Consider the following 15,403-nt stretch of genomic DNA (forward strand, 5'->3'; position numbering starts at 1 on the left):
AAGTTAAAGGGGCGAGTAAGGGATGTCTCCTGGCTGTAACACATCACTGCTGCATATCCACTAGGTGTGCCTTGCATTTAAGAGACTCACCATCTGTATTCTGGCTGGGATTGAGGACAACAACAACAAAAAAGTTCAAGTGCCCATGAGCCCCATTGTTTCTGCTAAAAGGAATTACCTCTAGCTCTACCAAAGAAGTTAACATCCTTCTCGTTCAACTATTAAGACACCTCTTTTTGACCCTCTCCATCGTGGTTAGGTACGCAAGAGCTTTGGGAAGCTTGATCACAAATATGTGAGAAAGATAATCAAGTCTGTGTTCGGTGACATAGAGTTTTATTTTTTGCCATGCCCCATCTATATTACTTGTTAGTGTTCCTTGATGACTTACTATATGTAGTACATTTTCCATTACATTTTTAAGTACCCTAAATTCACTCACATTATTCTTCAAAACAGGCTTTCAAGGTAAGTCAATACTGTTTTCCTTATTTTAAATACAAGAAAATTGAAGCACAAGGAGGTTAAGTAATTTCCCAATGAAAACTATTTAAAAGGTTTCAGTTCAATTTAGGCTTTGGTACAGGTTTAGCAGATTTTCTATCTGATGTAAAATTTCCATTTCTGGAGGAAGAACTCCCTAGCTACCTAAAATTCTTATAATAATCCCTCATTTAGATTCATTAGATTAAGTGATCTATTAAGATGTAGAGTCCTGGGTTTTCATTTCCTGGAAAGGATTTAGGCTCCTTTCTTTCACAATACCATTCCTATAGTAGAAATTCATCACTTGACCTAGGAGTAGCAGTTGGGGAAATCCTCTTATTGTGACCTCTTACTTTTGCCAAAATCAATTGAGGCCATCAGGCCTTCACCCACTGGCAGATTTCCCTAGAGACTGAACAGGTTGTGGCAAATTGAGAAAAATTTTGCGGTTGTCCTCCCTGTGTATTCACGGAAACTCTTTCCCTTACCTAACCCAAACTTCAGTGTTAAACCCCCCCTTTCCTCTCTCCACCTCTTTTTTCTTCCTTCCTTCCTTCTACCTTCTCCACTCACCCCTATTCATGAGGAAGCTGGGGCAGAAGTAACTCCAAGGTGACGAGAGAGATTCTGGAGTGGCAAAATATATGTTTGTTTTCAAATCTGCTCAACCCTAAATTCCAGCTTCCTCTTATTTGTCCTACATTCAGGTATTTCCCCACTCCATGTGGAACCAGTCTTATTCCCTGGCTATCCAGAAGGGATATGTGTGTACTATAGAGCTGATGCAATGATATCTCCCTTCTTTAGAAGCAATGAGAATCTCCTAACCCTCCTAGATTTGAGATGGCTCCATAATGCTGGAGAATTTCTACTACCTCTGTGATGGCAGAGCCAAGAAGGTTAGCCTGTGATTTTCCAAACCAACACATCTCCATCTCAGGCCCATTTATTGGGTCTGAGGAGTGTCTTTGACATGGCCACTGGGCCACATCCAGATAACCTGATGATTTTAAGAATAGGGGCATTAAATGTGTATTTTCCAGGTATATTTCAGGTTCATGAAATTAAATTGTTTCTCTATTAGTTTTGATTATTATCATTTCCCTTAGTGTCAACACCAGGAACAGTTAAAGATTGGCTTATTGATAAAAAATATACAATTTGGAAAATCACCTCAACAACCTGATGAGTCTATACATTTCCTCAACTGCTGAGAACCTTGAACGTAGTTTAATCAGAAAGAGATGCTATCTGGTGTTTCTGAAAATGAAAAATTGCCTAAAGCTAATTATTTAAAATTCCTGAGCTACAATCTGAAAGTCTCTCATATTCGCTGGCTGCTTATTGTGTTATTCATTGAAACTTCGTAATTCAGCTATAAGCATAAATATCTTCTGGAAATATGTGACTTTGAAGTTCAATGGGTTTTGTTCTGAGGGTCTACAAACTTGATTTTTTTTCCTTTATAAAAACTGATACAGATTTGAATCATTTCACCATTCATGCTGGGGTAATAATTAAAAAAAAACCCAAAACTTTAGCTAAATGAGAAAATTTGATGACCAAAATTGCATAGAAATCTTGTATAATGATTTTAATTCCTAGGTTGTGAGGCTACCGTTGTTTAATTGACTACTTTCCCAGTCTATCTGCTTCATGTTTTAAAATAGAAACATATATTGAATCCATTGGCCTCTGTTTTGGTTCAGAAAAAAGAAAAATGTTGTTGCTAAAATGGATTACCTAAGTCTATTTGAGTTAGCTTCTGATTTATCACAATATGTTCTTAGAGCTCCTAGGAAATCAATTGTAAGCAAGCTTTAGTTTAGCATGCCTCTGAATAGCTTTTGAGTTGGGTGATTGTGATTTCCTAGTCATTTCCAGGCATATGAAAATTTGTACTGGGTCCAGAATGGAGATGCTGAATGGCCTGCCTGATGATCCATAAGGCTAGTTTTGGAATACTGCTTTCCTGTAAAAAGCAACATATGGATGTGGGGCTGGGCATGATGCTGGAATATCCAAGCATACGGCAAAGCTTCATATAGCATTAGACCATCAGGTCGCATGGCACCCTGTGATCCAGCAAGTGTTACTTCTTGATGAGCCTGGGCCTCTCAGGCAGAGTTCTGCAGCTCATGGACCTGTGGGAATATGGGCCAAAATGGGACCCAGATTAGTTCAAGGGCGAGTCACCCAGTAAATCTAAGACAAAAATAACAGGGTCATTTTATTATCTCCTGGTAATGCAGTACTACATAACCACTTGTCATCCAAATAGCTGAATTAAATTTTCCTGCTAAGGCTGTGTTACCAGGTTTTGAAGTTCATAGCTGCTATGCAAGCTTGGAAGTGTTAGATTATCTTCACACTTTGCTGAAACATTGCATTGGATTAGTGATTCCATGTTTCTCTTCAGGAAATACATATTTTTTTTTTAGCTGGATGACTAAAAGACCAGTTTGGAGGATTTCACTCTCTAACTGGTGCAATTCACAGTTTTTATGATCATCTTTAAAACTCTCCAAGACCTGTCATCTGAGAGTGAGATGCTTGCCTTTTATTGTGTTATAACAGCTAGGATAATTTGGAGAAAGAAACTGGGGGGTAACCATAGGAATTTCACTTTGAGGGCACCCAGAAATTTTCACTCACTTGGTGCCTCCTTTTCCTTAAATTTGGTCACATTCATGGATGCATATATCTTTTGTCCTTTATTTCTGGCTCTAGTTTTGTGATGTATTTCAGTTTTAATTGGTGTGTTGTGAGTGGATTTGGTTTCTGCTCAAGACTAAATCCAAGCGACCAGATATTGGTCATATTGGGTGGAGGTGGTAATGGTTTGAGATTCATGCCACGACAGTCTCTGGATCATATAGTGTTTATATGTACATAATTATCCAGTTACTGCCAGCAAAATCAGTCAATAAATGAATGTAAGGGTTACTAATGGAAAAAAGATCTCATTCATACACAAGCTATGTATCCAGGGTTTTAATTTTAAAGGTGCAGTATAGTCATTTGTCAAGACATGTAAATTTAGAGTTTGGAAGAGACCTTGAGAGGTTACTTAATCCATCCCCTCTCCCATCAAGTCCACAGCCGTACCATTCTGGACAGATATGAATCTATTCGAATTCAGTTTCCATAGAGAAGAACGTTCCACATCCGCCCTCAGTAATCCATTGCACACTGTTTAGCAACTCTACTCTAAACCTTCAGTTGTAGCTTAAAGTTCATTTCCTCCTGCTTTTGTCTTCAGAGAAAACTCAGAATAATGGTTAACATCCTATAAAAGCCCTACATTATATTTGAAGATAATGATCCTGAAGAAACTTCTTCCTGTCAAGTCTAATTTTCCAACATTTTAATAACTCCTGTAAAAGCCTTTCCTCTGAGTCCCAGCAACATTCCCCAAATCCCTTTAAAGGTAGAGTTCAGGACTGCAACCAGAGTACAATGCTTGCTTTTTTCACATCAATCCTATATTGTTGCTTGATTCTTGCTAAATCTGTATTCCACCAAAACACCAGGAACCTTTTCTGCTTCAGTTGCACTAAGCCAGTATTTCTGCAATACATATGTGCCCACCTTATTTTTCTTTCCCCGCCTACCACTTTGCATTTGTTCTGATTAAACTTCACTATCTTCAATCAAACTCTTCTACAATTTGTTCTATCATTTTTCAGGGTTTTGGCATGCAGTTTCTTCCAGTTGACTTGCTGTAGCTCCTAGAAGAGTATCCAGTAAAAATTAGTTGATAATGCTGATGATAGTAATTTACATCAAGAAAATGTATTCACTTCATTTCATTCACCAAACAATTCTTTCTTTATTCTTAAATTTAACTGCACAGTCTCCTAGAATGCAGCATTTTATGTTCTTGAAGAACACCCATATTAAGGAAAACTCCTGTTATCATATCCAATCCAATGCCATGTGTTCAAGTTTCTTCCAACACTGCATCAAAGTCTATCCAAAGAGACATTCATTGCAGAAATAATGTTACTTGTTTCTTCCATATATTCTGTCAGAAGAACCACACTGTTTCTAGAGAACTGACTGTATTCAGAACTTCTCCAAATATTGGACTATTAATCAATACAAATGCCCTCATTTTGTTTGAGATAGCAAAAGTATGAAATTTGAAATTCCTGTTTCTCTGCTTATGTACTTTACTCACATTCGACCTCACATTTTAGATGAGGATCACTAAAACGCAAGTCCTGAAACACAGTGAGCTTTTTGGTATTAAGGCAATACTCATAGCAACATAGCTTTGCTGGTGTTACAAACGAGGAAGAATGATGATAGCAGCCGCTGAATGATGAGCTGAAATGGGACAGATACAGAGTAGGAGAGTACAACAAATGTTTAAAAGGCATAGTAGCAGAGCCTCAAACATTGTGATAGAGCAGTGGACTGTTGGGATTGTCATATGGTGATCAGGAGCTGAGTGTTGCATTTCTTGAGTGAGGTTTTCAAGCAGATTCAAAAGTATTGACTGATGATACAGCATGGTGTAGTGGATAGAGCATGGGCCTGGGAGTCAGAAGGTCATGGGTTCTAGTCCCAGCTTCCTCACTTGTCTGCTGTGTGACCTTGGGCAAGTCACTTCATTTATCTTTGCCTCAATTGCTTTATCTGTCAAATGGGAATTGAGAATGTGAGCCCCACGTGGGACAGGCACTGTATCCAACACAGTTTGCTTGTATCCATGCCAGTGCTTAGTACAGTACCTGGCACATAGTAAGTGCTTAACAGATGCCATTATTTCAGCCATACCTACATATAGGGTAATCTTTGGTTTTGTAAGATATTTATATATACAATATACTCTCGATCCTCTTGTAACACATATTTTTGGTTAGAATGCTCTTGGGTAGTTAAGGAACGTTTGTCTATCTAGATAGGCTGTGATGCAATATCAAATGAAACAGTTGTGCACATACCCAAATAAGTCAGGGCATGTGTACTCTAATGCAAGTTTTCCTTAATTAGAGAGTTCATCAGTAACACTGGGTTATAAGAGAACTGAATGTATGTATTGCATCCTTAGTGTTTGTGGCTGCCGCTAAGGGTGGACCTGCATCCATGTTTATGAATGTCACCGAGACAATGTCTTACGGTGCCCATGAGAACATAACCAGATGCCTTTTATGGAACATTGCTATTCAAGATGAGCACTGAATCCCTATGGAGGGCTTCTTGGGTATAAAAAATGCTGTTGGGTGGCCCTATTATCTCTCCCAGCATGAACCAGAATGGGGTGGGCTATGTTTCATAGGAATTTAGTTTAGGATTGGGGGAAGATAGATATATATCTATCTTCTCCCTATATATATATGTATGTATGTGTGTGTGTGTGTGTACAGGTACTATATACATACATATGTGTGTGTGTGTGTGTGTGTGTATATATATATATATATCGTACTTGCTAACTGCTTACTATATGTCAAGCATTGTTTTAAAGTGCTGTATTAGTACAAGTTAATCAAATAGGACATAGGCCCCGTCCCACAGACTAGTAGGAGAAAGAACAGGTATTGAATCCCCATTTTGCAGTCGTGGAAACTGACGCACAGAAGTTAAGTGATTTGCCCAAGGTCACACAGCAGGTGAGTGGCAGAGCTGGGATTAGAGCCTAGGCCCATGCTCTTTCCATTAGGCCATGCTACTTCCACCTCCATGAAGTGATGTGCTGCAATTGTTTTTGCAAGTATCCATAGATCTTATCCCACCTGGATTACTGCATCAGCCTCGTTGCTGACCTCCTTGCCTCCTGTCTCTCCCCACTCTAGTCCATACTTCACTCTGCTGCCTGGATCATTTTTCTACAAAAATGTTCAGGGCACGTTTCCCCATTCCTCAAGACCCCCCCCCCCCCCAGTGGTTGCCCATCCACCTCTGCATCAAACAAAAACTCCTCACCATTAGCTTTAAAGCACTCATTCACCTTACCTCCTCTTACCTCACCTCGATACTCTCTTACTACAACCCAGACCACACACCTGGCTCCTGTAATGCTAACCTCATTACTTTGATCTTGTCTGTCTTGCCACTGACCTCTCACTCACATCCTGCCTCTGGCCTGGAATGCCCTCCTTCTTCATATTTGACAGGCAATTCCTCTCCCCGACTTCAAAGCCTTATTGAAGGTACAGCTCCTCCAAGAGGCCTTCCCTGACTAAACCCTCTTTTCCTTTTCTTCAGCTCCCTTCTGTGTCATCCTGACTTGTTCCCTTCATTCCCTCCCATCCCCACAACACTTACATATACATCTGTAATTTATTTCTTTATATTAATGTCTGTCTCTCCCTCTAGACTGTAAGGTCATTGTGGGCAGGGAATGTGTCCATTATATTGTACTCTCCCAAGCCCTTAGTACGGTGCTCTGCATACAGTAAGCACTCAATAAATATGACTGAATGATTGACATTAAAATAAGTTTCAGATGGGAGGAAATGATAGAATGTAAAGATTCATTCATTCATTCAATAGTATTTATTGAGCGCTTACTATGTGCAGAGCACTGTACTAAGCGCTTGGAATGAACAAGTCGGCAACAGATAGAGACAGTCCCTGCCGTTTGACGGGCTTACAGTCTAATTGGGGGAGACAGACAGACAAGAACAATGGCAATAAATAGAGTCAAGGGGAAGAACATCTCGTAAAAACAATGGCAACTAAATAGAATCAAGGCGATGTACAATTCATTAACAAAATAAATAGGGTAATGGAAATATATACAGTTGGGCGGACGAGTACAGTGCTGTGGGGATGGGAAGGGAGAGGTGGAGGAGCAGAGGGAAAAGGGGAAAAAGAGGGTTTAGCTGCGGAGAGGTAAAAGGGGGGGTGGCAGAGGGAGAAGAGGAGCTCAGTCTGGGAAGGCCTCTTGGAGGAGGTGAGTTTTAAGTAGGGTTTTGAAGAGGGGAAGAGAATCAGTTTGGCGGAGGTGAGGAGGGAGGGCGTTCCAGGACTGCGGGAGGACGTGGCCCAGGGGTTGACGGCGGGATAGGCGAGACCGAGGGACGGTGAGAAGGTGGGTGGCAGAGGAGCGGAGCGTGCGGGGTGGGTGGTAGAAAGAGAGAAGGGAGGAGAGGTAGGAAGGGGCAAGGTGATGTAGAGCCTTGAAGCCTAGAGTGAGGAGTTTTTGTTTGGAGCGGAGGTTGATAGGCAACCACTGGAGTTGTTTAAGAAGGGGAGTGACATGCCCAGATCGTTTCTGCAGGAAGATGAGCCGGGCAGCGGAGTGAAGAATAGACTGGAGTGGGGCGAGAGAGGAGGAAGGGAGATCTTTACATAGATGCTACAGTGGGCTATAAGTTCCCAAGTGCTTACGTGGCTCAGAAGTGTTGAGGTGGCAGAAGTGGGGAGATTAGAAATTAACCGGGCTAAGCCTCCTTGGAGAGATGCAATTTCAACAGGGCTTTTAAGATGGGGAGAGCAGTGGTTTGCCAGATGTGAAGAGAGAAAGAGTGCCAGGCAGGAAGTCGGATATGACTAAGGTGTCGAGAGTGGGAGAGGCCAGAGCGGGACACTGCAGGTAGGTCAGTTTTAGAGGAATGAAGCAGGTAGGCTGGAGGGTAGTAGGAAAAGACCATGAATAAGTAGAGAGGAGATCATCAATTTACTTCACCGTGCTGACTGCTGATAGATCTTCAATATTAGGTTTTAGGACCTACTTCTTGATTGATTATCAAGGACCAAAGGCATATTTTTAACCTGCCTTTAAAGATTCATTTATGGAATAAGAGTTGTTCTATTCCTCTGTTGGCATAATTACTGGGCCAGTTTCCTTGAAAAAGATAGGTTAGGTCCGTCCATCAGACCTATAAGCAATAATACTGATTCTTCTGCTCCACATGCCAGCAGAGGGACACAATGCATTTATATGTCTCTTCAACGTGAACTCATTTTTAAACAAACAAATAAAAGGTTCTGTGTCTTATGAGATCCTGCTTGATTAGCACTCAACATCCCAGTGATTTTAATACTTTATTTCCATACTCACCCAATTATTTGGCCTTTTAATTAGCTGGCAGTCTTCCAGGCTATCTTTCTTCTGTGCCAATATGATGTCATTATGGAAGAAATGGATTGAGTCCAGTTCTGTATAGATCTTGTTTTCTAACCTTTAGGCCTGGAGAGGTTCATTCTCTAAAATCATCTTTACATTTTTTTGCCTTTCTCTGTTACTTTATTGCTACCCTATGAGCTTTTCATCCTTTACTCAGGAACTCCAAAATCAATTTCTTTTCCATAGTGAAACTATTACAAGCTCGACTGCAGAAGAGAAAACCTTGGACAGCATCTTCTTGTAGGTGTTTAATGGTAAGATCAAGTGGCTAGGAGCTAGGTTAGTGGCTGGACTGAAATGGATTAAAAATACTGAATTGCAGGCAATGTAGCAGTTTGTATCTATGGGGTTTAATCAGGTACTATTTTGAGTCTGGTCTGAATTCCTCCTAAATCAACAATTTGCCCATATGATGAACATATCTGTTTTAATGTCATCTTTTTATAATGTCCATCCATTGTGCTACTGCCATTCTAATGAAGATAAATGCTGTCTCATGTCTGGGCACAGAAGGGGCTCACCATCTATTTATCCCCATTTTACAGAAGAAGAAACTGATTCTCAGAGAGATTAAGTGACTTGCTCAGGGTCACTCAGGAGACCAGTCACAGCCCTAGGACTAGAATCCAGTTCTGACTCTCAGTCCTGTGCTTTTTCCACCAAGCCACCTATGCACCATGAAATTGTGTGCGTGGCCAAGAGCTAATCTTTTTTAGCAGACAGTTCATTTTTCATTTAGACCAGGCATTCTAACAGTACACATAAGTAGAGCATGCACATTTTAATGATTGTGTGCTTAGTCTCATGCCTAGTAGTTTTTGCATAACTTTCTATTAGCTCATTGTGGGCAGAGAACATGCCTATCAACTCTTTTGTATTCTCCTGTGTGCTGGTACAGTGTTTTGCACACAGAATAGTTCTCAACAAATACCATTGATTGACTGATTGAAAAACTTAGGTTTGTATGCCATAGATATGCTATACAGAAGTAGCCAGAGTGATTCCTCCCAAATCCCATCTACTATTGGGCTCCATCAAGAAGTGGGGGGGGTGAGGGTATCCTGTAGTGGGCCACTTATATCCTTCTTTCAGAACTCTTTGGCTAGCAGAGGCAGGATGATGAGTGTCATGACAACATCAACAATGCCCAGGAACAGGGCTAACAGGAAGGTTAGCAGCCCAGAGAGTCCTATCAGATTTTTCTGGTATCTCATTAAAGTTTTACCATCTTTAAACAGCACTCTGAAAATGTCAAGCTGTGGTTTATTTCCTTTTCATTTTTTGCTTCTTTTAATTTGTAGCAACTCTAGATCACTGAGTACTTTACAACTACAAATTGTTGGCAAAACCAAGGAATTTTAAAATTATTTTCTAATTTGTAGACTGGAAAATCAAAACACCAAGGTTAATTTATTCACCTGAGGAGGGATTTTCTACTATTTCAAGTCCTCTCCGCCTCCCCATCTCATACCCCCCTCACATCCAGGATTCCTCTCAGGCAGGCCTCCCTCACATATCCACCACTCACTGACACGCACACACACACACAGAATATTCTATAGCTAAGATGTTCTGGAGAGAAAGAAAGCAGCAGTAGATAGCCTGAAGCACCTAGCAAGGCAACCTCATCAACTGGTCTTACCCAGCTAAGCCTTGTTTTCCTCCTGCCCCTCTCCATCATTTGCCATATGGACTATTTTGCCTACAGTGTTTCAAAGCACCCCTTGGAATAACACTGAGCTGAAAATCCCTTGTCTTTCCTATTCTACTATCTTAAGAGATGACTGTCCCCTCCCCGAAACTTTGCAATTGTGTAGATTTTTTTTCTCATTGCCTTGTTGGTGACCAAGGATGATGCCACAGTTTCTGCTTCCAGCATCAATTAACCAGTAGTATTTATTGAGCACCTACTATGTGTGGAAACCTTGTCTAAGCACTTGAGAGAGTACAGTCCCTCAAGGAGCTTACAATCTAGCTATTTCTATTACTCTTTAGCTCTCTAACAAAAGTCTGTAATATCTAACACCAGTTCCAAATTGCCCCATTATCTCAGCGCTGACAGTGAAGTCCTCTGTAAGAGACATAACCAAATCTAAATTAACCTGATGTTAAAAGAATGCTCTATCAGAAACACTTCAAAATGTTACCCTTCAAAATGTTACCCGATGGACAATATTTTCCAGCAAAATACCCAGTGGGCAGTTTAATAAGTAAAATATGTCATGAGCCTAAGGTCTTGAGATCTTGCTTTTCTTCTTTTAATCCAACCCATTAAGCCATCATGCTTCCAATGCTGACAGTAGATGTAACCATCAATGTTCCTGACTTTCTTTTCTTTTTCCCCAATCATTTTCCATAGCCTCTTGTTTCTTCACATACAGACATCGATCTAGATTCCCTCCTCAGTTTGGGAGTGTACCATGAATGTTAAATCTCTCATGGTTGATTTTATATTCATGAATTTTCAAATCCTGAATTTCTCAAGTGGCAGCCAACTCATGGCCATCTTACCTTCAGTCCTTGAGAAGTGAACATTTGCAAAGAAACATCACTCACCTGGCTGCCTTGTCTTGATTGCACATCGTGTAATGCTTTTAACTGAATTTCTAAAAGTTTCAGGTTCTTCTTTTGCTGGTCCTTTCATTTAAATCTCTCTTATGTTTTTAGTTGTTGACAAAATGGGTACTGACCTGCAGGCCTACCATTGCAGTTGTGTATACAAACCAGCAAAGTGGCAAACAAGGAGCCTGTAAATGCTGGCAAGTGTATAATCAGTCAGTCAATCAATCAATGGCATTCATTGGTTGCTGATTATGGGCAGAGCACTGTACTAAGCACTTGGGAGAGTACGATATAACAGAATTAGCAGAGACATCTCCTGCCCATAATGAGCTTGCAGTCTAGAGGGGGAGACAGACCGTAGTATGAATACTTTGTAATACATAATTTAAAGATATATACATAAGTACTGTGGGGAGTGGGGCAAATATCAAATATCCAAAGGTCCCAGATCCAAGTGCATAGATGAGGCACTAAGGAGAGCAAGCTGGGGAAAAGAAGGGTAATCGGGGATGGCCTCTTGGAGGAGATGTGACCTTACTAATGCTTTGAAGGTGGAGAGTGGTGGTCTGGTGTAAAATGAGGAGGAGGGAGTTCCAGGCTAGGGGGAGGACATGGGAAGGGGATCGGCAGTGAAATAGGATTGGGGTTTGGTGAGTAAGTTGGCACAAGAGGAGCAGAGTGTGCGGGCTGGGTCATAGTAGGAAATCAGTGAGTGATGTAGGTTGGAGCAAATTGATTGAGTGCTTTAAAGCCGATGGTAAGGACTTTCTGTTTGAATCGGAGGTGGATGGGCAACCACTGGAGGTTCCTGAGGAGTGAGGAGACCTAGACTAAATGTTTTTGTTGAAAAACTATAAACTGATTAGAGAATGTAGAGTTTGGAGCTCGCAATAGATAGCACAGTAAAATATTCATTCATTCATTCATTCAATAGTATTTATTGAGCGCTTACTATGTGCAGAGCACTGTACTAAGCGCTTGGGATGAACAAGTCGGCAACAGATAGAGACAGTCCCTGCCGTTTGACGGGCTTACAGTCTAATCGGGGGAGACGGACAGACAAGAACAATGGCAATAAACAGCGTCAAGGGGAAGAACATCTCGTAAAAACAATGGCAACTAAATAGAATCAAGGCGATGTACAATTCATTAACAAAATGAATAGGGTAACGAAAATATATACAGTTGAGCGGACAAGTACAGTGCTGTGGGGATGGGAAGGGAGAGGTGGAGGAGCAGAGGGAAAAGGGGAAAATGAGGCTTTAGCTGCGGAGAGGTAAAGGGGGGATGGCAGAGGGAGTAGAGGGGGAAGAGGAGCTCAGTCTGGGAATGCCTCTTGGAGGAGGTGATTTTTAAGTAAGGTTTTGAAGAGGGAAAGAGAATCAGTTTGGCGGAGGTGAGGAGGGAGGGCGTTCCAGGACCGCGGGAGGACGTGACCCAGGGGTCGACGGCGGGATAGGCGAGACCGAGGGACGGTGAGGAGGTGGGCGGCAGAGGAGCGGAGCGTGCGGGGTGGGCAGTAGAAAGAGAGAAGGGAGGAGAGGTAGGAAGGGGCAAGGTGATGGAGAGCCTTGAAGCCTAGAGTGAGGAGTTTTTGTTTGGAGCGGAGGTCGATAGGCAACCACTGGAGTTGTTTAAGAAGGGGAGTGACATGCCCAGATCGTTTCTGCAGGAAGATGAGCCGGGCAACGGAGTGAAGAATAGACCGGAGCGGGGCGAGAGAGGAGGAAGGGAGGTCAGAGAGAAGGCTGACACAGTAGTCTAGCCGGGATATAACGAGAGCCCGTAATAGTAAGGTAGCCGTTTGGGTGGAGAGGAAAGGGCGGATCTTGGCGATATTGTAGAGGTGAAACCAGCAGGTCTTGGTAACGGATAGGATGTGTGGGGTGAACGAGAGGGACGAGTCTAGGATGACACCGAGATTGCGGGCCTGCAGGACGGGAAGGATGGTCGTGCCATCCACGGTGATAGAGAAGTCTGGGAGCGGACCGGGTTTGGGAGGGAAGATGAGGAGCTCAGTCTTGCTCATGTTGAGTTTTAGGTGGCGGGCCGACATCCAGGTGGAGACGTCCCGGAGGCAGGAGGAGATGCGAGCCTGAAGGGAGGGGAAGAGGACAGGGGCGGAGATGTAGATCTGCGTGTCATCTGCGTAGAGATGGTAGTCAAAGCCATGAGAGCGGATGAGTTCACCGAGGGAGTGAGTGTAAATGGAAAACAGAAGAGGGCCAAGAACTGACCCTTGAGGAACTCCAACAGTTAAAGGATGGGAGGGGGAGGAGGCTCCAGCGTAGGAGACCGAGAATGATCGGCCAGAGAGGTAAGAGGAGAACCAGGAGAGGACAGAGTCCGTGAAGCCAAGGTGAGATAAGGTATGGAGGAGGAGGGGATGGTCGACAGTGTCAAAGGCAGCAGAGAGGTCAAGGAGGATCAGAATGGAGTAGGAGCCATTGGATTTGGCAAGAAGGAGGTCATGGGTGACCTTAGAGAGAGCAGTCTCGGTAGAGTGGAGGGGACGGAAGCCAGATTGGAGGGGGTCTAGGAGAGAATGGGAGTTAAGGAATTCTAGGCATCGATTGTAGACGACTCGTTCTAGGATTTTGGAAAGGAAGGGTAGTAGGGAGATAGGACGATAACTGGAGGGGGAAGTGGGGTCAAGAGCGGGTTTTTTTAGGATGGGGGAGACGTGGGCATGTTTGAAGGCAGAGGGGAAGGAGCCCTTGGAGATTGAGTGGTTAAAAATAGAAGTTAAGGAAGGGAGGAGGGCAGGGGCGATGGTTTTAAGAAGGTGAGAGGGAATGGGGTCCGAGGCGCAGGTGGAGGGGGTGGCACTTGCGAGGAGGGAGGAGATCTCCTCTGAGGATACCGCAGGGAAGGATGGGAAAGTAGGGGAGGGGGTTGTTGGGGGGGAGGGGAGAGGCGGAGGGGTGACTTTGGCGAGCTCAGACCTGATCGTGTTGATTTTCGTGAGGAAATAGGTGGCCAGATCATTGGGGGTGAGAGATGGGGGAGGGGGAGGAACAGGGGGCCTAAGGAGAGAGTTAAAGGTCCGGAACAATCGGCGGGGGTGATGGGCATGGGTGTCGATGAGGGAGGAGAAGAAGCTTTGCCTGGCGGAGGAGAGGGCAGAGTTAAGGCAGGAAAGGATAAATTTGAAGTGTGTGAGGTCGGCTCGGTGCTCGGACTTTCGCCAGCAGCGCTCAGCAGCTCGAGCATAGGAGCGTAGGAGGCGGACGGAGGAGGTGATCCAGGGCTGTGGGTTAGTGGAGAGAGAGCGGCGGAGGGAAAGGGGGGCGAGAGAGTCGAGATGAGTAGAGAGGGTGGAGTTGAGAGCGGAGACCCGCTCGTCGAGAGTGGGAAGAGAGGACAGGGCGGCAAGGTGAGGCGAGATGCTATTGGAAAGACGGATGGGATCGAGAGAGCGGAGGTTTCTGTGGGGCAGTAGCGAAGATTTGCAGGGGGAGGGAGTGTGAGAGATGAGGCAGGTGAGAAGGTTATGGTCAGAGAGAGGGATTTCAGAGTTGGTGAGGGAGGAGATAGTGCAGCGGTAGGAGATGACGAGATCGAGGGTGTGACCAAGTCGGTGAGTGGGCGCGGTATGGTGGAGGAGGAGGTCGGCAGAGTCGAGGAGGGATAGCAGGCGGGCGGCAGAGGAGTCGTCGGGTACATCCGTATGGATGTTGAAGTCTCCAAGGATCAGAGTGGGCAGAGAGGAGAGAAGGAAGGTGAGAAAGGGGTCAAGGTGGTTGAAGAAGTCGGAGGTGGGACCGGGAGGGCGGTAGATGACGGCAACAAGTAACTGGAGTGGGTGGTAGAGGCGAATGATATGGGCTTCGAAGGAGGGGAAGGAGAGGGAGGGGGGAGGAGGGATAGTGCGGAAGCAGCATCGGGGCGAGAGGAGGAAGCCGACGCCTCCTCCCTTACCGGTGAGTCTGGGGGAGTGGGAGAAGGAGAGGCCTCCGCTGGAGAGAGCGGCGGCAGAGACCGTGTCTTCGGGAGAGAGCCACGTTTCCGAAAGGGCGAGGAGGAGGAGAGAGCGGGAGAGGAAAAGGTCATGGATGAAAGGTAGCTTGCCTGTAATAGAGCGGGGGTTCCAGAGGCCACACTTGAAAGTAGCTGTGGGTGCAAGGGGAGGAGGGGGGGAAGGGCGGGGGGAGGGGAGGGTTTGGATGGGAAGGAGGTGGCGGGGCCCTGGACGAGGAGAGGGGGATGAGGGGTGGCGGTGGGACAAGAGGACTGGGATGGGGCATGGGTGGGGAAGAGAGAAGGGGGGAG

At 44.3% G+C, this 15,403-nt stretch overlaps 1 protein-coding gene across 1 annotated transcript in view; it reads left to right on the forward strand.

The window, feature by feature from the left end:
* Positions 1–15,403, forward strand: part of LOC100073526 (contactin-3) — a 278,783-nt gene that overhangs the window by 95,434 nt on the left and 167,946 nt on the right. The gene's annotated exons all lie outside the window — the stretch shown is intronic.

Source organism: Ornithorhynchus anatinus, chromosome X1, assembly GCF_004115215.2.
Source record: "Ornithorhynchus anatinus isolate Pmale09 chromosome X1, mOrnAna1.pri.v4, whole genome shotgun sequence".
NCBI classification, from domain to species: Eukaryota; Metazoa; Chordata; class Mammalia; order Monotremata; family Ornithorhynchidae; genus Ornithorhynchus; species Ornithorhynchus anatinus.